The sequence below is a fragment of the Plectropomus leopardus genome, chromosome 24, assembly GCF_026936395.1.
Source record: "Plectropomus leopardus strain MGB_pleo_1.0 chromosome 24, ASM2693639v1, whole genome shotgun sequence".
In the NCBI taxonomy this organism is placed as follows: Eukaryota; Metazoa; Chordata; class Actinopteri; order Perciformes; family Serranidae; genus Plectropomus; species Plectropomus leopardus.
This window is the reverse complement of record NC_142199.1, coordinates 5,115,554-5,127,822: the sequence shown is the minus strand read 5'-3', so window position 1 is coordinate 5,127,822 and position 12,269 is coordinate 5,115,554.

Here is a 12,269-nt window from a genome sequence, read left to right as displayed (position 1 = left end):
GGCTCACTGGTCAAAGACAAAAACCAGCCAGTGGAACGTGAGAATGCAGAAAACTCATCCGTTCTTAATCTCTTTGTACTTTTCCTTCTTAGATTTAATTGGCAGAGCATTAAAATCAGTGGTAAAGATTGAGTGTCCTGCTCAGGGACACTTCAGCAGGACGTTTGCTTGCCAAAACAACAGTCTCTGCTCTCACCGAGCCACCCCACTGCTGCGCTATTTACTATTGACCGAATTCAAGAGCATTCACTATAAATTCTTCATGAGTGTGTCAAAATATTGTTCTGAAAAAGCACTTCTATATTTCATACCTTGAAGATGCTGTCAGCTAGAATATCCATAATGTATAAAACAGATTTTCACACACAAAGTAAAAAGAGATGCATGAAATCCTCCAGGTACCTGCTCACTTCCACTAATGTCACATCAATATCAGATTGGAAATGTGTTTGGAAAAAATGTGTAAACTTGATAGTGTCATTGACATGAAGCCCAGATGCATTATATTTAATACGTATCATATCAGTGTTTCCAAAGTGATGTTGTGTATGCGCTGACTTTGTCATCAGGAGGTGAAGGGGACTGTGGATGGCTTGTCACCTGCCAGACACTTGCCAACCACTGCAAACTAACACACAACAAAAACAGTTGTGATTTAGTGAGTAATTGCTATTTTCAGAGGTTTTTTTTTTTGTTGTTGTTGTTGATTTTACCTAGGGATTGTTGCGTTTCCTGCCATGATAGTGCCATGAAAATTGAAAAAAAAATCAATTTCCAGCAAGAATAGTGCCATAAAAGGTGGTTGATTTTTTTACAGAAACATTGCTGGTATTTCAGCGGTAACAGTGCCACATATAGTGGTTGGTTTTTACTAAGGTATTTCCAGCAAGAATACTGCCATAAAGAAGCGGTTTGTTTTTGTTTTTTTGTTTTTTTTGCTGAGACATTGCTACATTTCCTGCCAGGATAGTGCCACAAAAACTTGTTGTTTTTGAGTGGAAAAAATAATGGGAGTTTCTTTATAGACGTTGCTGTTTCTTGTTGGAATAGTGCCATGAAAAGTGGTGTGTTTTTTTACCATATATTGCTGCATTTCCAGCTGCAATTGTGCCCAGATAAAGCGGTTGTTTTTTACTGAGATATTGCTGCATTTCCTGCAAGGGATAGTGCCATGAATAGTGGGTGTGTTTTACAGAGATAGCACTGTGTTTTGAGCCTTATGAGTGCCACAAAGAGCAGATGTTGTTTAACAAAACACCGCTGGGTTTCCAGCTGGCATTGTTTTATTTTTTGGGTTTTGTTTTTTTAACTGAGACATTGCTGCATTTCTGAGAGATAGTGCCACCACTTTGGGGTATTTTAAGCCAAAACATAATCCTTTCCTTACCTTACCTTTACCAAGTGTCTTTTGTTATTGTTTTTGCCTAAACCCATTAACAACAGTATTGTTGAAATTTAAAATGTTAACGTATCCACAATATAATAACATACAAACTATAAGTTATACTATTACTTATTCATGATTTGCAAAAATTTACAAAGTTTAAGCTTTATGTGTACAGTATATGTGTTTGCTTAAATTATAGAAAATAATGAAAATATCAAAATGATTGGCCGAGACTGGTGTGATACAGTTTAGCAGTTGTTTCAGAACCATGGACAGCGCTCTTTGTTATGCTGGTGCATGTGGAGGATTCAGGTGCTGTCCAGAGTACTGAAATACACATTCGTCGAACTCCCTGCTTGAAAAAAATTGCTTCTTTGTCAGCAGAAATATTAACATGTTTAGGAACATGTTAGCCCAACAAAGATAAAATATAGGTGTTAAAGTATGGCACAACAATAAAAATGTATGGTTTAGATGGAAATTTAGAGGCAGCTGATCAGATAGTTTTTCAGTATCGCCGGTCGAGTGTCTTTTTCCCCTCATATCTGTGTCACTCTCTTCATCTACACCCTTAATCTCTGCTGTGCGTCAATGTCAAACATAGCGTGATATAATGAGAGTGTAAGGATGCGCCGACGGGACACGACAGCTGGAGGCATGACTATTGCTGTTGTCGAGTAAAATGCCACCTCAAACTGCCATCGTGCCCTCAAAATAACCCGCCAGCCCCACTGCGACCCGTCCCTCCCCGCAGCTCTGACGGCCACTTTGCTCGCACCATGAAACATGTCCGATGAAAGGTTAAAAAGAGAGGGCAGGAAGATTGACGGATTGTCTTTGTGAGGGAGAGAAAGTGTGGAATTTTTTTTCGATTTTATGGTTTTGTGTGGCTGTCTCATTGGTCTGGAGGGAGGGAGCTGAGAGCCCGGCAGGAGTGTCAGTGTCACGACCCGGTCTTTCTTCTCCCCCTCAGTGTCGACCTCTGCTCTGTCCATCTGTGGTTCAGTCATATCTCATATTTTTACAACACTTTATGCTTATACAGCAGCTTTCTGTACAGCTGAGTAATTTCATGAATGAGTCATGTACTTTGTGTAATTTGATATCTTTGATCTAGTATAAGGAGCAATATGTACCATCAGTTTTTCAAAATCTAAGCAAATACGGCGGCAGTTTGCAAGATTTCATCACTCATACATTCTTAAATAGGCTTCTTTTGTCTTACTGATACTGCAAAATAAACGAATCAGGATGACAACAGTCTTCTCAAACTGCATCTTTAAAAGCATAAATCAAGAACATATTCATCATAGAAGAAATACTAAATATAAAAGGAAGTCTACAGAGCAGGGACAAAGCTACAGTACCAATAATGAACCAAGGTTATGTCCTCGATATTTTCTCTGAATTGTTGGGATTTTACACATTACATTAAATACATTTAACGTGGCAGTTTTACAGGGTGGTGAAATTTAATCTTTGTTAAGGTAGTATTTCTGCAAGAAAGATAGGTTTTGTTTTTTTTTTTTATAAAACTGGGTTGTCCATGCAGTAGAAAGACAAACTTTTGGTGCTTTATGACCAGAGAATACAGAACAATATATCTGTGTGTGTGTGTGTGTGTGTGTGTGTGTGTGTGTGACTGAGTGAATGTAGCTGTATTTTATAAGGCAGAAAATGTATTTTTTCATTCATTTTCCAAAAGCTGCATACTTTTCATATGCGGATAAATGTTGTTGCACTTCACTTCCTTTAGTAAAGAATCTGATCCTCTATCTGATCAGAGCCGACACTCCAGTTTAATAAAATCTATTTCAAGCTTAAGCTCACACTCCTCCTCTCAACAATAACAACATAATAGTTGTCTTGTTTTTGGGCAACTTTAGGGGCTGTTTCATTATTTTCCCAAAATTCAAACCAAGTGTATAACAACAAAGGCGTCTGCAAAATTGCGTAACTCCCTTCAACATAATGACAAAATACTCTTTGGTTGTGCCGGTGGTGAAACACAATTTTAAGAGAAAGTGGTTTATGTAAAAATCCCTTGATTTAATTTTTTCTGACTATTGTCTCACATGACAAATGGCGCTGTCTTTGTTTCTTGAACTCTCCTTTCTGACAAGTTTTTTTTTCTTCTTCTCCCCGAAGCTCTGAAACATCCGTAATTACATTTCCCCATCTGTCTCCTCACACAATCCCCCATACATCACCATCACAACAATTCCATTAACTCCCACAGCGTTAAATAAAGAGAGTAAAAAAGAAAAGTGGGGCGCATTCATAAACAAATAAGAGCTGGTGCCATTCAGTCGTTGGGAGGAAATGCTAGATTAGGTTAATCCTTCAAAGCCATTTGTCTGGAGATGTTTTGAAAGAGATGCTATCATAGAAAGGCTGTGTTTTAACCCCTGCTCCCTCCTCCTCGTCTGTCTCTGTCTCTATGCCCTTGGCACCACCGAAATTCCCCCACAAGATGGTGAAGTCTAAAGCGACGGCCACACGGGAAGTAATTATAGCGAGCTTAAAGCACGGAAGTGTTCAAAGGAGGAGCAAAAATAAGTTGATTGAACAACAGAACCAATGATGACCAAATTTTTTTTGACACTAATGAGAATCTCTTGACAAATTACCGTCAAGGTTTTTAACTAACAGACACAAATATAAACGCAGAGCGTGCACACAGTGACGGCTCCCAGAAGTGTTACACATGAGGAGATGCCTTCATGTTCACTCATTCTCTGTGCTGATATTTAAATATTCCCTGTGAAACATTCACCTGTTATATCACATTAATTCTCAAACGATAGTGGCGAGCATCCATCCCTTGTAAATAAAGTAAATAATTATATTCTTTAATATAATTATATACTTTTTGTTTATATACTTTACTTTTTAGGGTTAGTTATAATAAGGGATGCCAATATTTAACCATTTAACCACCAACTCTGTGACACCTGAGCAAATTGGCTTGATTTCTTTCAAAAACATAGGAAGAAGGTGATGAGCAATTCAAGAAATGACCCAAAAAATAACATTAAAAAAATGTAAATAAATAAATATCAGAAGAAATAAAAAAAAGTTATTAATTTCTAATAATTCCATAACATAATTTTAAATATGCTATTATTAAATTATACATATATTTTTTCCTCTTTTTTCTTTTTCACCATGTTTTTTTCAGTAGCATGAGAAAAGTGAAATAATGTCGAGTAATTTTTATGATTAATTAAACTGTTGAAAAATATGAATTAACCCATTTAAACATTTCTTTTTAAAAACAGTATATAATCATAATAATTATTAATGTAATGATTATAATGTAATTTGCAGGACATTTCTTGAAAAATTGCTTGTTATGTTTTTTGTTCTTATGTTTATGGAAGAAATCAAACCAGTTTCAGAGCTTTACATTTTTGTGAAAACTGACGTCAGTCCAGCTGTTAAAGGGTACAACATAATATATTGGCACTACAGCTTTTCCTACTGTGACGTGCCAAAATAGCATCTGTGACAAGGGGCCTATTTGTCCCATCCTAGTAGGTGCAACAAAGCTAATAGGCAAGAGAGAGAGATGTCACACCCACACAGTCCTGAGAGGAGCTCTAACCAGCCAAAATAAGTGGAATCACCTGTGTGGGCGACTGCTAATTAAGCGTCAAACAGATTATTATTTCCAATGGCGGGTCGACACTTCACTCTGTGGCCTGATAAGGAAAGCAGCCCAACTGTGACCTTAGTGATAATGCTTTTATTAGCCCAATATCTATTGTGCATTCTGAGCGTTTGATATAAAGGGACAGCTTTTTATTATTGTAGATTGTTTTGGTGTGAGTTGTGTTGGAGATATTGGCTTTAGTGATGTCTGCCTTCTCTCGAATATAATGAACTAGATTCACTCGGCTTGTGGTGGCGGTTGTGGTTTGGCAAGGAAGAAAATAGTTAAAACGTGGAACTGCTCACAACAAGGTCTGTGCATTATCTTAAGTAATCAGGTCATGATTTCTGGAAGAGACATTGTTGTTTTTCTTGTATTTTTAGCAGTTTGAGTATCATAAGTCCAGTCCCGTATATATGTTCAGTTGCATTCAAGATAAGCAGGGCCCCTGGACATCTGCTGGACTTTGAAGCCATTTTTTTAGTAGCCAAATTAATAGATCCCCAACCTTAAACAGTGCAGTTTGCTGCAGGTGTTTAGCTTCCTCTTGTGTTTAACACACAGAAAGCAAAAGACTGACCTTGGCTCCGTATAAAGTGTCTCTTTTCCATCAATCAATAAATCAGTCGCATGTCTTTTTTTCCTTAGATATAAACTTAGATGTTACCAGCCTTGAGGTCACTTTAACAAAAGATAGTGTGAAAAGAAGGAACATTTAAAGACACCACTGAGCCTCAAGTGGCTGGTGCTTTATCCTTAGAGCAGAATATTATATATAATTTCAAAAATACAGTCTTTAGATAAGTGAGGAGGTTGGAAAGGAAACATTTTCGACATTCTGACCTTCAATACCAATGCTGCTAAGGGAAAAAAGCATTTTCTATTCTTTTTCTAGACTTTCCCCATTCAGTCCATGAAATATAACTGACAACCATCCTGTCAAGCAGCTCGATAAAGTATGCTGGCAAAGCGGCAAATGTTAACAAGGCGCAATTGACAGCCAGAAATAAATTTTCACAAGAGAACAAAGATTTAAAAGTAAAACGAGACATATTAATGTTTTATTTAGGTAATTGCTTGCTTTGCTACCTGCTATTTTTACAATTGTTTTAAATCTTATAATTACAACAGACCCAGCACACTAAAAATACCCCGATTCCTGAAGTATTAACACTAACCCAGTGTCATGGACCATTCCTAAATTTGCAGAGAAGAAGCATTTTAGTGTTTTATATCTGTGTTTTCTTGCTTAACATCCTGCTATTTTTACAACACCTGAATCCTAACCACCTGTAAATCCTTTAAAAAAAAAAGCACAAATTCCAACACTAACCCCAGATTACAAACCATTCCTAAATTTGCAAGGGCATTAGATTTTGTTTTTTTTAAAGAGTGTTAAACATATGATTTTTTTCTCGTTATACAACCATCGTAAATCTTATGATTACAACTGTACCTAAAACTTAAATGACCCTGAATAAAAAAAAAAATTAACAATAACCCCAGGTCATGAAGCATTCCTATATTTGCAAAGACAACAAAGATTTAAAAGCAAAGGAACACATTTTTGTGTTTTATACGTATTCTTGTGTTGCAACTTGATATTTTTACAACCCAAATACATCTTATGATTATAACCATCCCTGCACCCTAAAAAAAAGCCAAAAACATTTTCACACTAATCCGAATCATGAATAATTCCTGCAGAGAAGAACAGAGATAGAAACATAAAAGATTTATGTTTTGGTGTTTTACATATGTTTTCTGTCTTTACAACCATTTTATAGCTTATGATTATAACCGTCCTGAATCCTGAAAAAAATACACACATTTTAACACTAACCCTGTGTCATGAATAATTCCCAAATTTTCAGAGAACAGATTTGAAAGTAAAAAAAACACATTTTAGTGTTTTCTAAATGTGTTTTCTTGCTTTACAACCTGCTATTTTTTACGACTGTTTTCAATCTTATCACAGCAATTCTAAAACACACAAATCTTAACAGTAACCCTGGGTCATGAGCTATCCCTAAATTATGTCTGTTTTTATCTGATCTCTCTATCCCATAGGAGCATTAAGGCTTAAACAGGTAAAATAAAAAACAAAAAAAGCATACATTTTGATCGCTCAGCCACCCAAAGACACTCATACTTATAAATTCACACACATGCACAGACGGTGAGCAAGGCCTGGAGATGGATAGTTGGCTTAATATAGTGTGCTTTAGACAAGGAGGGATGGGGTACAAATTGGAGACGGATGTACAGTCTGAGCCAAAATCAATAATAAAGACTTTCATTTCCAAACAAGATGAGGCGCCAGGAGTTGATGTATAGACGTGGGGGCTGATGTACGGATTCGGCTCCTGCACGTCCAACACAGAGCCAGGAAACCAGACCTGCGACCAACATATGACAGATGACTGACAGAGCCAATGCTACCTAAGCTCCATAATGGTAATCGGATCAGAGTTGAGGGAGAGTAAACAAAAGATGTGTAAGAGACTTGTTTACTTTGCTGTAAAACACAAGTATTTAACTTCCCTCTGCAGTATTATAATATCTTTCTTTTATGAATGTTGGTTCAATAGAAGCTCAAAGTGCAATATGTCTGCAGTGACTAATCATGCATTCATGCTGCAGGCGATGTGATCAAGTTTCTTTTTCTGCAGAGCTGAGCAACAGAGATTTTTTTTGATCAGGTGCCAAATATAACTAGCGTTACATTTGAGAAAGGCTGCACCAATAAGAGTTTTCCTATGTGCATAAAAGGGAGCTTTCACATGAATATTATCAGTGAAGATCAGACTTCCGCCTTTGTTTTCTATCTAATTTAAAACAGCTGCATGAAGCATATGAGTTCTTCAGATTATGTCAGTGGGGACTTCAGGGTAAATGCACATGAGTGAATAGATTGAGCAAAGAGGAGTGAAGTAGAAAGCAATAAAGACCCAAACATACCAAACTGACATCAAAAACCACGTGGCAAGGCCTACTGTTGTGTCGCCTTAAGTCTGTTCTGTCTCATCCAGAAGGTTGCACCTGAACACACAAAGACAACAGCCAATAGATGATGACAGCAGATGCATGCTTTCTTTTGAAAACATGGGGTGTCACATAAACTGCTAAAAGTTAATAGATTTAAAACGATTTATTTATTTATTTATTTTTAAAGCTTGTGAGAAATGTTGTAAAAAAATAAATAAATTATATAAATTATATATTTAAAAATATTATTCAGAATTATTTTTTAAGCATTTTCTTCAGGTCATTAATTCATTTTTTTAATTCAATTTCTTATTTTTTTGCTGATTTTTAGGTATATTTCTTGTACTTACAATTTTTTACACATATATGTATATAGACAATTTCTCCCTTTTTGGAAAATTTTCTGATACATTTTCACGTGATTTTGTTTTTCTAATTTCTCACAATTTATAGACATATGTTGTCAAGTTGGTTGTTGCCTTTTTTCTTTTTTAAATTATTATAATTTTTTTATACAGAGATCTGATCAATTAGCTGAGGCTTCAAAGGGTTGAATAGCTTGTGAATAGAAAACTGATCCAGGTTTCAAAGGGCTAAACATATATCAATTGTTTTAGGTGGCTTAAATACATTTTTCGACTGCATCCACAGCAGTAGATATCTCAGCTTTTGTGTCTGTACTCCAGCCTTCTTCTCCAAACTGGGGCCTTGCTGACCGACATCTACTGTATGTAATACGCTGACTATGGATAAGTACCTCATACAACCCCACTTCAAAAAATCCAAACAATTCCTTTAAAATCTCCACGGTCTCCAGTCCTTGTCCAAATAGTCTGTCCCTGTGGAGTTTTTGACCTCCAGTAGTGCTATGGAGCTGTTTTTATTAATGGGTCAGAATATGATTTTTACTCTACAGTAAAAAAGTTGACGCCATAACTACCGCTTCTGCCAATGCCCAATTCCCTCTGGACACATGGTCCACTCCGAGGTCAGAAATCTGGCATAACATCAGCGCTCCAGCTCGTGCAGCTGCCCAAACTGGAAATAATACAAATTGGAAATAATGACCACGCTCTGCACAATGTTGAACTTTCGTGAAAGCCCTGTTAGGCCGAATCCCAGAAAACAAATAAGTCCAAAACAATGCTTTGCATCCTCTCTGCCATTTTGATACAGCAGCACCATCATTATAATTTCCTCTTTGTCCAGTTGTGTGCGTTTCTCTCTGTGACTCAATAGACGAGACGTTTTTTTCCCAGCTGTTCAAAGCTTTCCAGTCAGGCATAACTTTTATTTGATTATTTCCTTTAATGACGGCAGCAATATGCAACTCATAAATGTTTTGGACAATGGCTGCATCCATTATTGGAGTTAATAAAAAGCTTTTAAGTTACTGCATTGAATTTTTTTTTCAGCTCATTTTGAGTGGATTAATGCAGGTATAGTACGTGCAGCCTCACATATCTTAGTGCTGCATTAAAAACACATTAAATTATGAAAGGCAGTGACAAGTCAGCGGCTATATACATTTGTACTGTTTTTTTTTTTTTTTATTTGCACTTATTATTCTGCATGCACTTACTCTGTAAGTCACTTTAGACAAAATGCCAGATGAATGTAAGGCACTGTGATCTTGGATGCATGATGCTGACGTTCTGTCACCTGATCACTACCTTCTCATAAAGCCCCAACTTCACCGGGATGCCTGCTTTGTCCCAAAATGTCCTAAACACAATGAAAAATGACATTTGACAAATATTCTTACCCTGAAAACAATCGGTCATCCACATCACTGAGAAACAAAGATTCCTGAGAAATAGTGATTGTTCTGCGAAATGTAGTTCAAACATCCTGTAATGTAGAAGAGCACAAAGACATACCTATTGCATAACTGAGATTAGGCGTCTTTTTACTGATCTGAAATCTCTCCCACGTTTTGCGCTACATACAGATCAATGCCTCCAGCCCTTCAGATACGTTCAAACCAATGCATCTAGAGCAACTGCTTCTAAGAACATTTTTCTGTCACACAAAGGCAGAAATAGCCATTATAGTCATTTGACAGTATATGCATTTGGACATCAAAACACTCTTCTTTGTGAATCGGCACAATGGTGGAGATTTCAACATGCAGTCTGTCATTTTCAGAGTGCGGTGGAGTAATTACAGGACCATAGTCAGTTTTGTCCATGGTTAATAGAGATTAATAAGATAATTTCTGCATGCGGAGGGGAAATTAATTAATGTACAATGTTCTGACCTCGATGTCTGCAACCTCTAACATCCCTAACACAGCAGGCCCTTGAATTATATTTTTAGAGGCTGTTTTCATTCTGTGTATTTAATGATGGAAAATTAGATTCCGGTCTGTGCACAATATTAGCTGTATGGCTTGTTAACATTTGTGTATTTTCTCCTTCTGTTTCTTATTTATTTGTTTGTGTAATTAGCCTTTTCTAATTCAAATTATCAGCTACATCATGATGATTAATCGTTGTACTCTTTGTTCTTCCTTGTGTTGCCATTAACCCTCTGAGACCCACCATAGACTCGTTTTGTCTTTTTTAGGTGGGGCAGGTGATCTTATATCACCATTATCATAATTAATATCAGGTAATATTAACTATAATATTAACAGAAAAGAGATTTTACTGAAAGCATGAATATTACATCCTAAAATGCACTTGAAAAATTGGTTTTCTTATTTTCCACCTGCACAGCACTTTGTGATCATTTTCACCTTTAACAACCACATGGTTCCATACCGGCCTCCCGCAGTGAAGAAAAACAACACCTAAAGGGTGTTCTTCTGTAATTACAGGTACTGCTTGGAGGCGGTTTGCCAAGTGCTGTCTGCAGCACCTAAGTACCTATAATCATGGTAAAGAACATCTTGAAGGTTGTCGACACATTTATGTAGCAAATGATGCCGTGCTGGAGAGCCGTCTCTAAACCGCATCCTTAAACACATGCAGTTTTTTTTTTCCATTTCAAACATGATTAACATTAAAGGGACAATTCATGCCATAATCAAAAACAAATATTTTCCCTCCTACCTGCTGTGTTATGTAACACTGTAGTGGATTGTTTTGTTGTAAACTGAAGAGTGTCGGAGATATTGGCCGTAGAAGGCAGATTTCTATTAACCCAGGTTCAGAATTCTTTAAAGAGAAATAAAAGACCACATTTTTTTAAACAAAACATGCTGTCCAAATCAGCAGATGAGTGGGTTTGAAAGGCATTTTTTTTTCTAAAAAATCAGTAGTAAAATGATTACAAAATACAGCCATTTAAAAGTAATATTTAGATATTCAGTTCTAACCCTGTCCTGAATTCATTTTTTAAAGATAGTATATATTTTAAAAAGCTACTATATAGTAATGTAAAAGAAGCTATAAGGAGTATCGATGGTCATTTCAGAGAATATATGGTCTTGTAGTGTAATGTAATTTGCCTCAAAGTCATGAAAGAGTCATGGAAATGTATTGGTATAAATGAGTATGACGTCTCTCCAACCCTCACCAAAACAATAGATTGATAAAGAGCACTGCAGGTAAAAGGGGAAATACCTTTTTTTTTATTAGGCATGAACCATCCCTTAAACACTGGAAAAAGAAATGAAGAGTCCTTAACTGTTGTCCCAAAATGCTTAATAACACAAAGTCACAACAAATCTCGATACTTTTTATCTGTTTTATTGCCTAATGAGACAACTGGGGACTCAATAACTGAGATATTGAATCATAATCTGTATCCAATTATATTGTTTCCATTTGAGAAATGTACTTATCATGTGTTAGTTCAGGTTTATGGTGGATTCGTCTTTATGAGGGGAAAAAAACTAATTTCTTTGACAAGGATCGTGTGATAAAAATCCAAAATTAGAAATGTGAGGTACCTGGGGGAGAATGACGGCGATGTGATTAAAGTATGGCAATTAAGTAGTTTTCCTTTATTATCTACCGCACTCACAGAGAAATGTGTTGAGCCTCTGCAGAATACATGAGCTGTTTCAGAGGAGAATGCGTTTCTTATTCGTTTGCATTTTGTAATCTGTTTTTACAAAAACGATCAGAACAAATACGAGCATGTGTGTTTGTGTCACCCTCGCCCCAGCCACTTCATACACTCATATAGACACCATGTCACCTCCATAATGCTCCCTATCACGTTAAGCCTCTCATCCCCATTCAAACCCAGCGCCTCCTTGCTCCTTTCCCATTTCAATCTGCACTCACT